Source organism: Paramisgurnus dabryanus, chromosome 18 (assembly GCF_030506205.2).
Source record: "Paramisgurnus dabryanus chromosome 18, PD_genome_1.1, whole genome shotgun sequence".
Classification (NCBI taxonomy): Eukaryota; Metazoa; Chordata; class Actinopteri; order Cypriniformes; family Cobitidae; genus Paramisgurnus; species Paramisgurnus dabryanus.
Window position 1 is genome coordinate 9,114,510 of NC_133354.1, and position 11,967 is coordinate 9,126,476.

The following is an 11,967-nucleotide window of genomic DNA, read 5'->3' on the forward strand; positions in this document are numbered from 1 at the left end:
CAAACTGTAAATATTTATTCATTTAGCAGATGCTTTTATCCAAAGCAAGTTGAACAAATGAGGTAACATTTTGCAGACCATATGCATTTTGCTAGGAAAAATTTCAGTTGTGCGTATTTTTAACCGCAAAACAGACAAGAAATATTATTAAAATTCTAATAAAGTGGGTCTCTGAAATGTACGTTTGTTACAAACTAGACAAGACAATGTTAGCACTTTCCTACAAACCACAGGCACTCCTAGAACAGAGGCTCTTTATAAATGAAACACACAGCAATCTAAAAGTAAGAAGTAAGAAGCGAGAGAGAGAGAGAAATAGAGCTGGGATGGCAGGTGGCTGTCGACACAGTGAAAACACAGCCCTGCGGAATTGTTGTGCCTCACTGAGCAATCCCCCCATCCCTATCCCAACACACACAAACATCCTTCATCACCACCTTCCTCTTCTCCTCTTCTCCCAACCATCATCAGAGAAGAGCCGTCAGCATTTACATTTCCCATCAGCCCCGGGAGACTTGCCATCATCACACGCAGCTTGGCTCAGTGACCTCCAGCTCCTATCTGCCATGTTTCTCCTGCATGTGAGCACAACACACACACACACATTGGGATGGCACAGACGACGGCTGCTCTGGGGGATGGGGCAGCACGGGGTATAGCAACTGTAAAGCTAAATTATTGCCAATCAGATTTTGTTCACAGCTCAACTGTTAGACAAATTGCAGCTTGTGCTATCTGCCATGGGTCAGAGAGCTAAGTAATTTCATTTTAATAAGTCATATTTGATGGCGAGATGACACTACAAATATGCGCATCCTCCATACACACACAAATACGTACACGTGTACCCATGCAGCTCTTTGACTTGTTTTCAAACTTGTGTGACGTTGCCAAAAAAAGTCTGCGTCTCAAAGCAACAGGAGAGTCTTTTCTTCTGATGAAAGTCAGAGATGACTACGCATGCAATTGATTTTTTTTCAGAAATGGATGCAAGAAAGCAGCTCCAATGGGTAGATAATAAAAATCTCAACTTTTGTTCCATTCGCCATAGATTATCTAGTTTTCCACCGTCCTTGAAAAGACTTTATAAACCCAACAATGCACAATCAATCTGATCTCCACCATGCACAGTGTTGAATTTAAATAGCTTAGCTGTTAGCCGTCTGATCCCTTTCGTTTTATTTTTAAGGGAAAAATACAGTCTCTCCGTCCAGCCGATCTGGATTCGGCGCTGGCTGTAAATTGATTAGATTAATATATATGTGAGAGCGAATAAACAACTTCTACCTTCGGGGCTTATGGTCGGCGTTCCTTTAGAACTCCTCAGAAATCAAAGTGTTTGAAATTCACAGCTGCCTAAATGGCATAAAAAAATCGACTTTGGTATAAACACATCAGACCTCGCTAGTAGATGTACAGTAGAAGGAAATCTCTGATGATAAAAAAAGAATAGTATCGAAATAGACAGTAAATTTTTCTCTTGGTCTCAAAGGATCGGGCGTCCGTCGCCTGTCATGTTGTGTAGCGGCGTCTTTGAAGTCGTTCGTCAGTGGTTACAGCAGTACACACTTCTGAAGCCGGCTTCTCTTTCATGTGGTCATCAAGTGTCCACGGGCCCGTACATCTGCTGTGAAGCAGATAACCGGTGTGCCGTCACGGATTTCTATTAAATTCAACAAAAATATGCTAAAAACATATTCATTTCTCCACGCTATAGTACACTGAACCTGTAACCAGTAACTAGGGCTGGGTGATCATTTAAATATGTGAGCTTAAGGGCCGATTCACACCGTGTGTCTGTCGTGTGTCAGTCGCATGGCAGCTGCGTGGCGTTTTCTATGCCCTTGCTTACCAGAAGCGTTTTTGACGCGGCGCTGCTGCTGCTAGCCTATTCTATATACATGTATGTTTCCTATTGATAAACTGGCCTGAAAGTGTCCGGTTTCAACTACAAAACGTCACGTGATTTGGATCGCCCTTGTTCGACGTATGGAAATGAACTACCTGCAATAGGCTACTTCATGTTAAACATACATATACAGATTTGATTACACAAAGACTTTCATTTTGTAGCCTGTTGACAGATTCAATAGTTGGAAATAGATAATTTTTTATATTTTTTTATTTACATGTCTGCATTTATGTCAAACTGACATATAAACCATTTTTTTTGTGTTCTGTTTTGTCTGGAAATGCTTTCAAGACGCTTGCGTGTGGCGTGAAAAATAGGTGTTGGTCCTATTCCTAGCATGCACGCTGAGACATGCGTGTCATGCAGGCGGTGTGCACGGTCAAACCTGCTAACATGGGAAACTAAATAAAAACGGACACGCCACGCAGCTGTAACGCTCACGCCACGCATCCAGTGTGAATCGGCCCTAAGGTTACTGTAGTATACAAAATGTAAAAAACCATTCTGTGAAAATATAAGTTGCACGGTAACAATGGCCAACATGGGTCAAAATTATACTTTTTTATGCTAAATGATCATGCTTCATGAAGATCATTTGTAAATGTCCTACCCTCAATATATCAATAATATTTTATTCAATATTAGCACAACATGATCTCATGGAAAGTCGTGTTATAGTCATGAAAAATTTTATTAATTTATTCGTGTCCATGGCACAAAATTTTAGCTTTTTTCGTGCGTTGAGCATAAATGTCTTTTTCATGTTACTTGCCAAAATGTCTATATATAGTTTTTCGTGTGTGTGGCACAACTTTCTTTTTCATCTCATTTTATGTATTGTTTTCGCTCTTTTTTCCCTATTTTTAAATCATTGTCGCTTGGGGTTGGGGTTAGATTTGGTGTTTGGGTTTGGATGTACTTTTATGTATGGTTTCTACTAGTGATGCACCGATGTATCGGCCGCCGATATTTATCGGCCGATTTTTGATGAATTTGAAACCATCGGCATATAGCATGAGAAAAACAATCGGTATCGGCCTATTCATTAACTGCATAAAGAAATCCATTATATGTAAAAAAAAAACGAGTTAATGTTGTTAATAAAATAAATACTGAATAGCAAAAACACCTTTGAAGGTTGTCATGCTGTCTTATTATATTTGTTTAAGCTTAATTTGTGTCTCTCTTATTATGTTGGTCAGTTGAATGTTAATTAGATCAAATCCATGTTCAGTAAAAATAATTTGATGCAGAAATAAACTAGCTAATAGACCAGCTGTATAGTATTGTATACAAGTATTTAATATCGGTATCGGCATCGGTATCGGCCAGAAGTTGTCTGTTTAAATCGGTATCGGTATCGGCCCAAAAAATCCTATCGGTGCATCCCTAGTTTCTACATGTTTTTCTTCCGCTTTTAAAACTATTATTGCCTGGAGTTGGGGTTTGGGTTAGGGTGTCTAAAAATGTAACAGAAAGTGATTCTAACCCCAACCGCAAGCGACAATGGTAAGAAAATAGAAAAAAACTAGAAAACAAGACATAAAATGACACGAAAAAGAAAGTCATGCCACGGTCACAAAAAACTATTTATAGAAATGTGTGCGAGTGACACGAAAAAGACATTCGTACTAAAGGCACGAAAAAAGCTGAATTGGACACAAATAATAATTAATTAATAAACATTTCCTTGACAATATCACAACTTTCCGTGAGATCAGTCTGTATTAGTAATATGTGTTGTGAAAGACTTCATTCGGCCAACTTTAAAGGTGAAATTTTTTATATATATAGATTTTTTGCACCCTCAAATTCCAGATTTTCAAATAGTCTATCATGGCCAAATATTGTCCTATCCTAACACACCATACATCAAGCTTTTATTTATTTTATATATTTATTTAGCTTCAGATGATGTATAAATCTCAATAAAAAATTTTTTTCACATATAGCCTTGATATCTTTAATACTGACTGAGTAAGGCCATATCAAAGATTGCCATCAATGTGAATCAATGATTGTTATCTCAAAATTATGAGACTTTAGCCTCACAAAATTTCACATTTTCAATATACTGTACATTTGCAATGACGTTGCTTGAGATATTAAAGGGACAGTAAGTAGGATTTACCCCATCTAGTGGTGAAATTGTATTTTGCATTCAAACGAATAGTGCTCTCAGCGCTTAGCTTTACCAAATGCGTGTTGCTACCACGGTAGCGTTATGTACTCACTGATCTCCTTTTCAGTATCAGCTGGTTCACGTGTTAGAATGAAAACGCGTTGTGGAAACGCGTTGGTAGGCTAGTGCTTTTTGTCCCTCTCTGTTATTATAGTTTATCAATATGGCAGAAGGACATGAAAGCCTCCTTGGACTTACCCGTTCAATGTAAGTAAAGAGAAGAAATTCTAAGCTTACAAAAAAGTCAGATCATTGGCAGAGATCATTTGACACATATTTATGTATAAAGATATTGATTTTGATTAATAAAACACTTGAAATCATACTAACACTAAGCACTATTGTGAATGATGCATGGTTTTTAATTCAACATTAAATGGACTATTAAGTTTCCAATAATCCGTGCCATTGCAGCAAAAAAGCCACGTTCGATTAATTTGCACGTAAACATTGTCCAGGTCACTGATTTGATTAAAAACTTTGATTTGTCTCTTAGAAATGTTTGCATAGTGTTTTAATACAAATTATTGATTTAATTATTAAACTGGTGCAGTTTTTTTAACATATATAAAAATTATTTAAATCTTTCTACAATGCCAGAATAAAATTTTAAAAAATGTGTACCCCAGTTGTCAATGGGGCTGTACCCTTTCAAAAAGTACAGCTTTGCACCAAAAGAGTATATTGGTACAAAACAGTGTTTATTTGTACCTCAAAGATACATACTAGTATCTCAAAGGTAAATCTTGGCACCAAATGTATACATATCAGTACATAATAGTACATATAAAGACCTTTTAAAAGGTAATACCCCAGTGACAGCTAGGGGAACATATTTTGACCAGTTTGTCTAACAGTATACATTATAGAAAAACATGTCAAATACATGTTTTAATTATTTGTTGGATTATTTAAATTTCATTATTAAGACAATCATATAGACTGCAAATGAATACACACACAGGCCTATGCAACTCAACCAAGAGCCTTCAGTTTACCAAACATTTAGCCCTTGACAGGCTATTACAGCACGTCCCTCCTACACTGTATAATTACATACAGTGGGAAAAGGGGAAAGATTGAAGGTATAGTACTAAAATAAAGGCATCTCTGCACTACCTGATGATCGAAAAAAAAGTGTTTATGCTGGTGATTTAATAGATTAGATATATTATGTGTTTAAACTGATGCAAAAACTGCATCAGCACCACTCAACTCCCTTTTCTGGATGCAGTTCAAACACAGGCAAGGATCTTAATAGTAACTGCATACAGTAATGATGATGTAGATTTTAGCACTCATGATGAAGACCAGAGGCAGACCGCGAAAAGCCGCCCCCCGCTCTCGTGATTGATAGCCCAGGTGGCGAGTCAAGGGGCTAAACACCACTAAAAATGCATAGGCACTACACCCCACGCCCACTTCTCAGCAGTCATTCGCTCAGGCATACATCAACATAATGAAAATGAGATGCTAATGCACTAATTAAAGAGGGAAGTGAGAGGAGGAGTGAGTCGGAGGAGTTTCACTATAGCAATGCTTTGCCATTGTGCCTCAGTTAGGATCTACAGAGGCAATTCTGCACCTGATCCAATGAAAGAGGCATATAACAAGTGTCTCAAGAGGTTAGAAAAATTATAAAGATGGAATATACAAATATGAAAAACAAGTACTATTTGTTCAACAAGGTTGTGGGTTCGATCCCAGGAACATAATGTATATATTGAATGTACCTTAAGCTGATTTGTACTAATTCTCAAGTTAAACCTTAAAATATGCTTTCCACACCTTACTATACATAAAGAATTACATCTAGTGTGTCATCTATAATATATATGTGCACTTTGATTCAGTACAAGGTGCAAAAGTTATCAAAGTTCACATTCATTCTCTGACGGGATCCCGGATGTGAGATTTTCACGGGTCAGAAGGCGGCCCGTACCTCATTTCAAAGGTTTGTCTGAGAATATAAATTGTCTGCCATCGCTTTCTAAAGTCTCACAGTGTCACGAGAGAACTACAAAGATCTCCGGATCATAATCAGGTTTTGTGATAGGTTTACCCTTCACTAAACATTATAGCTCTTCATCTCCACCTCTACGCAGAAGGTCAATGGTGTGCGAATAAGTACATGGGTCTTGCTAATGAATGTGCTCTTGGATTGAAAGGCAAAACTAAAGAGAGGCTTCAATGACACATACTGTGATGAGCACAGACTTTACCCTCGGTTGTGGTGCCCGAATCATAATGGAGAATCTTTTTAATACGACTAAAGTTACCAGCAGAGGTTTCTGAAGTTCTCGGGCTATGTATGACATTTAATAGCACATTTATATTCAAATATTTTTGCATTTATTCATTTTTTCAAAGTGAGAGCAATGAGACGTACTCAACTTCTATAGAATCCAGTGACGGTTCACTTTCTCAACATATGCACTGTATATTAATGCTGTAGGGCGTTTATTTGAATCTTTTCATTTTCCACATTAAAATACTTTTATCCGAGTGTAATGTGCACTGCAGGTTAGCCATTTGTATAGAGATTTTACTCAAAAAGTGCAATCTTTACACAAAATTGATGGTTCACTCAAAAATAACAATACATTCATTTACTCACCCTTACTGATGTTTGGCTTTATTCTTTGGAATAAAAGGAGATATTATAGAGACTGACTGATTTAGGCCGCAATATGTAAGATTTTATAATAAAATATCCATCTATACATGAATATCAGCTGACGTCACTCACTTGTCTTCCGCCATTTTGAGGACCTGAAGTGGTCGCAAAAGAACTAGAAGCTATGCCTTCAATATGCTGTGAGCATCAAAATTGCTATTTTAACAACACTAAGAAGGCTCAGCACAACATGATATTTAGCTCGAAGTATCTCTACATGTGAACTCGAGCATTGAGAACATTGTTTGTGAACACAGAGTTAACTAAAAAGAAGGTTTTGAACAACTGACTTGGGATGATTTGGCGTCCGCTCGCCGCATTCTTCCCAGTCAAGATGTATCGATCTCCAATTGCGACGTAAGGAGGGAGGAGAGTAAAGATTGATATTTCCTAAAGCATAGTTCCATAAAAATGCACGGATAATTCGTTGTTTTGTCGCAAGTGAAAAACAATATTGACCTTCTAGTTGAAAAAGGAGCCTCATATGAGATTCATTCATTCACATTCGGAAATCGATTATTTACGTCTGGCAGAGATGACGAGCGGACATCATTACAGCCAAAGTCAGTTGTACAAAACCTTTATTTTTAGTAAACTCCGTGTACACAAACAATGTTCTCAATGCTCGCGTATATGTGTAGAGATCCAGGTGATACTTCGAGCAAAGTTTCATGTTGTGTCGCGCCTTCTTATGTTGTAAAATAGTGGTAGTTCGGTAGCAGCGGACAGCGGCTGGAAGAACGCATCAGGGATCGAGTAGGCATCACACCCTAACCAAGATATATTTTTTTAAAGTAGCGTTTATTTTCATGACAGTCGAGATGCGACATGTTGTCTTTCGTAGCCATTTACTGTATCCGTAAGAATCATAGACAGTAAAAGATAAGAAATCCGTAAATCGTAGCAAGGTAGCCAATGCTTGTCTATAACCTACTGGTATTCGGTAGGTCCTCAAGATGGCGGCATGACGTAAAAGGTCACATGACTGAAATCCATCTATAGTGTGATATCAAGAGATGTGTACTTACATTATTCCAAACGTTCCCAAGGATTTGTAAATCCAGAACATTTCTATTTTAAATGCTCATCCCTTGTCTCCCTTGCTATCCTGCATTTTTGGTTGTAGAAACTGTAGACAAAACAAGTGGACAAATGCGGAAGTGATGGTTATACAGCATCTAACATGCAGCCGTTGTGCCTTGCAGCCAATTTATCATAATGGCATAAAATAATGTAAACAAAAACATACAAGTAAAAACATCCATACGTTACCTCATCCATGAATATTATTAGCAAATTCCATACATCTCTGGATGGTGAAAACAACATCTACGATCGCTCCATTCTCCTTCAGAACTGTAAGCTTCGCCTTTGTCATTGTGAAATAGCGACCTCTAGTGGTGACAATCCAACATATTGTGCCTTTAACAGAAAAAACTTTTTTTTAATAATCTTAAAGGTGCAATGTATAATTTTTAAAAAGATCCCTTGACAGAAATGCAGTATAATATATAACTATATTATCAGTGAACCTTACATAATGAACTGTATTGTTTTTATTACCTTAGCTCATTCACCTTCAGCCTTTTTTTGAAAAGTTGCCCGCCAGCATTTTTTGTGATATTTACGAAAGTTTCACAAAATGGCGTCCAGGAAAATTTTCTTCTAAAAATATATAAACATACAAATATATAAAATGAAAGAAGAGACCCTAAACAAACAATAAACAAACAAATAAACAAAACGGGGAAAAAACGTTTCATCCTATCTATATTTTGTCTCTGCTTATAAACTCTTAAATATGGGTATTTTTCTTCAAAATTGGGTTTTAGCAAAAAGCTGAAATAATTGTGTTTTTGTGAATGAATTTTGTTAGAGATCAGATTCAGAACGATTTTCAAAACATACACGAAGTATAAAATTAATAAATCATTTTTTGTTTAGTTTTCTTTTTATAAATTGGGTAAGTGCGCCATTTAGTGGATAGTCGCTGTATTACAGATAATCATAAAAACTCATCAGGAACACAGGTTCTTTTCATTCAAATTTTTTCTCTTAATTGACAAGATAACTCGTCAATGGCAGGGAAAGAGTCAGATTGAGCCGTTTTTATCTACATACACCGCGGGTTTCTTTACATGGAAGTCGCTGTCATGTTTCTACAGTAGCCCTAAACGGACAAACTGCTCTACAGAGCGTTTTTCATCCCCACGTTGTCTCAGATGACAACATGTTTGTCCTGTGGTGGCTACCATATCCGTTTTGAAATTGAGGGGTGAACTGTTGGTTGCAATTCATAATCTCACCATTAGTTGCCACTAAAATTTACACGCATCACCTTCAAGCGTTTAAAAAGAAATTGACAAAGTCTCAAACTTTGCTCAGACTGTCCAAGATACCAAAGTCTGAAAACAAAAGTCAGCCATTTTAAAACAAACTCATAAACTACATTTATTTTAAAGCTTTACTCAATTACTATATGTCAACAACAGACCATTTCTATACAAGCTTCAAACAAAACTGAGAACTTGACGTCTCCTGAGCCATGAAAGAGGAATACAGTTTTTCTTAGAGAACTTTTCTACTGGTAGAACAAAATTACTTTTGTTTTCCTCAGGTTATTGCATTATATTTGCAAAATAAAAATGATAAAAAGTATATAAAGAATAAGAAGAAATAAGTAAAAGGGTTTTAAATTATATGTGTGAAGTCATAGAGATAAGGGTAAAGTATATAAAATAATAATAAATAAACATGAAGGTGCACTCTGCATGAAATGAAGAGACCAGGTAGTGCAAAAATATTATGGTCATAAATGTACAAAAAGGCGAAATATTATGTTTGTGCAAGATCCTGTGCGTGAGCAGATGCAGCACAAATATTATGGGCTGTGCAGAGAGTAAAGTGCAAAGATAATGTCAGTGTTACAGCTTCATTTTATTAACAAACAGTCATAGTAACTCATAGCACCGGTGTATTTGGTGCCTGCTTAAACAAGATCGCGGGTGGTTTGTGAATAAGACAGATGTTTCTGTGCTGAAATACAGCGTAACTTTTTAGTGCATCGCCCCACTGTTTCACCCAGCAGGCTTTGTCTTCTCCCTCCAGCATCCCCACATGACAGCCGGAGGAAAAAGACACCGCTGGCTTTTCCCTGACGGACCCGGCTTTGCTCCAGCTAAGCATCCCCCCCACCCTACATATTCATGATCTCTGTGTGTGTGAAAGAGAGAGAAAGAAAAAGATATTCCACAGTAGAGAGCCACTACTTCAGTGATCAAGTGAGGAAGAAAGAAACAAAGAGGGACAGATATGAACCGTGAGGGTGAAAAACAAGTATAGAGAGAGAGAGAGAGAAACTCAGGGAGAGAGAGAGAGCAGCCATCCAATTCATCACAGAGCACTCAACATGACTGCCGGGCCGTGAGATTGGGAATAAAGACCCTCACCAGTCTGCATCCAACACAGACGACAGCACTTCAGAAGCATTCCGCTTCAGAGTTCCATACACACAACTCTGAATATTCCCTACCAGGAGGAGAAGACAAACAGATGCTCGAGAAAACACTGAAAACAGAGAGACAGGTATTACAACACAAACACAGTCGATTTGGCCCCGCCCACTCTGGCTGCCATCTACGGAAGGCCGCTCAAATATCCGTGAATTGACATTGCTTTGTCTTTTTCAATAAAATGTGCAAAATCCCTCTTTGCTAATTAGATTTCTAGAAATAATTATAGTGGTTAATGAAAATGACCCAGAGGACCTTGGTCATATGAGATAGAGGTGACTGCATTCATCCACACCATTAATTGCAGTCAGATTTGCTGATGCGTCCAGGCGTGATTTAATTTCTCACTCTCCGCTTAGTTTTACAGATTTTCACCTCGGTTCTGTATGATCAGACGGTGATTGCTGGATTTATCTCTCGGTGTCTTATTATGTGTGATTTGCATACTAGTTGCAAACAGATCAATCTTGCGGCTGATTATTTAGCTGAATCAATAGGTGTGCGTGGACAGGTGCAACTGGGTTCAGTGTGGCCAGAATAAAGACATGCCATAGCAAAGCGTTTGGATGTTTGGCCACACCCGTACCAAAACGACAGAAGCTATCTTAGCTAAAAGTTTTCTTCTTCGCCAAATGAACTCTTTCACCACCAGCGTTTTAAAAAAAAGTTGCCAGCGCCAGCGTTTTTCATGATTTTCACCAAAGTTTAATGCCTTCCAGAAAATGTTCTTCTTTAAATATATAAACATACAATATACCAAATGAAAAAACAGACCCTCTGCTTTCAAACAAGGTTTGCAGGTTTCTGCAAAAACACCAGAGCAAAAAGCAGAGATAATTCCATTTTTGTGACGGACTTTTCATAGAGATCCCATTCAGAGCGATCTTTAAAACAGACACGGACATGCATCCGCTTCCCATAGGGCAATACTTCCGGGTTTAAAAAGTTGCGGAAGGGCCAACTGGTGGATAATAGCGGTATTGCGGAAAGACGGAAAATCTCGTCATTGGCGGGGAAGCGTTTTCTCTTAATTGACGAGATATCTCGTCAATGGCGGGGAAAGAGTTAAGTCAAAGGCTTACAAAATAAAGTGTCTGCATTTTTAAAGCTAAAAACACTCAAACACTTAAATAAGATTATTACATTTTATAAGAAAAACACTCACAAGATGAGTGGAGATATCTTACTGGCCAAAAGAGTCAAATTATATAGGCCTATCCATAACACAAACACGATTCAGTATTAAAACCGCCTTTCCATTACACACAATATTTGAACACGACTGTCAGTGTTCGCCCCCTAGTGGCAGTTGTAACGAACTTTCAGTTTGAATCTGTGTCAACATGGGAGAGAAGCTCATTCACACCATAGTGGAATAAATAAATGTATGCAAATTAATAAAACAACAAACCGCTATCTATGAATATGTGACAGACGACCGCCAATATTTTTGGAGAGAAAATATGGAGACAAGATTAAAAATAATAACTAGAGATGTAACAATACATCAATAAGGATTGATACAACGATTAAATTTCTAACGATACGATGCATCGATGCCACACATAAAATATTGATTATGACGTACCTTAATTTTGACACTCTCTCCGTCCTCATTACTTGACGTAACCTCCATCTACACATTTTTCGCTCATTATTCATTTATTGTTCTTTTTTTTAAAGT

At 37.6% G+C, this 11,967-nt stretch overlaps 1 long non-coding RNA gene across 1 annotated transcript; it reads right to left on the reverse strand.

Moving 5' to 3' along the window:
- Positions 1–229: 229 nt before the first annotated feature.
- Positions 230–8,528, reverse strand: LOC135721834 (uncharacterized). The gene is made up of 4 exons (XR_010521600.2): positions 8,335–8,528; positions 8,044–8,193; positions 7,800–7,900; positions 230–1,663 (listed from the first exon to the last, which is right to left on the reverse strand). It is a non-coding gene; the product is annotated as an uncharacterized lncRNA (long non-coding RNA).
- Between the last annotated feature and the right edge of the window lie 3,439 nt (positions 8,529–11,967).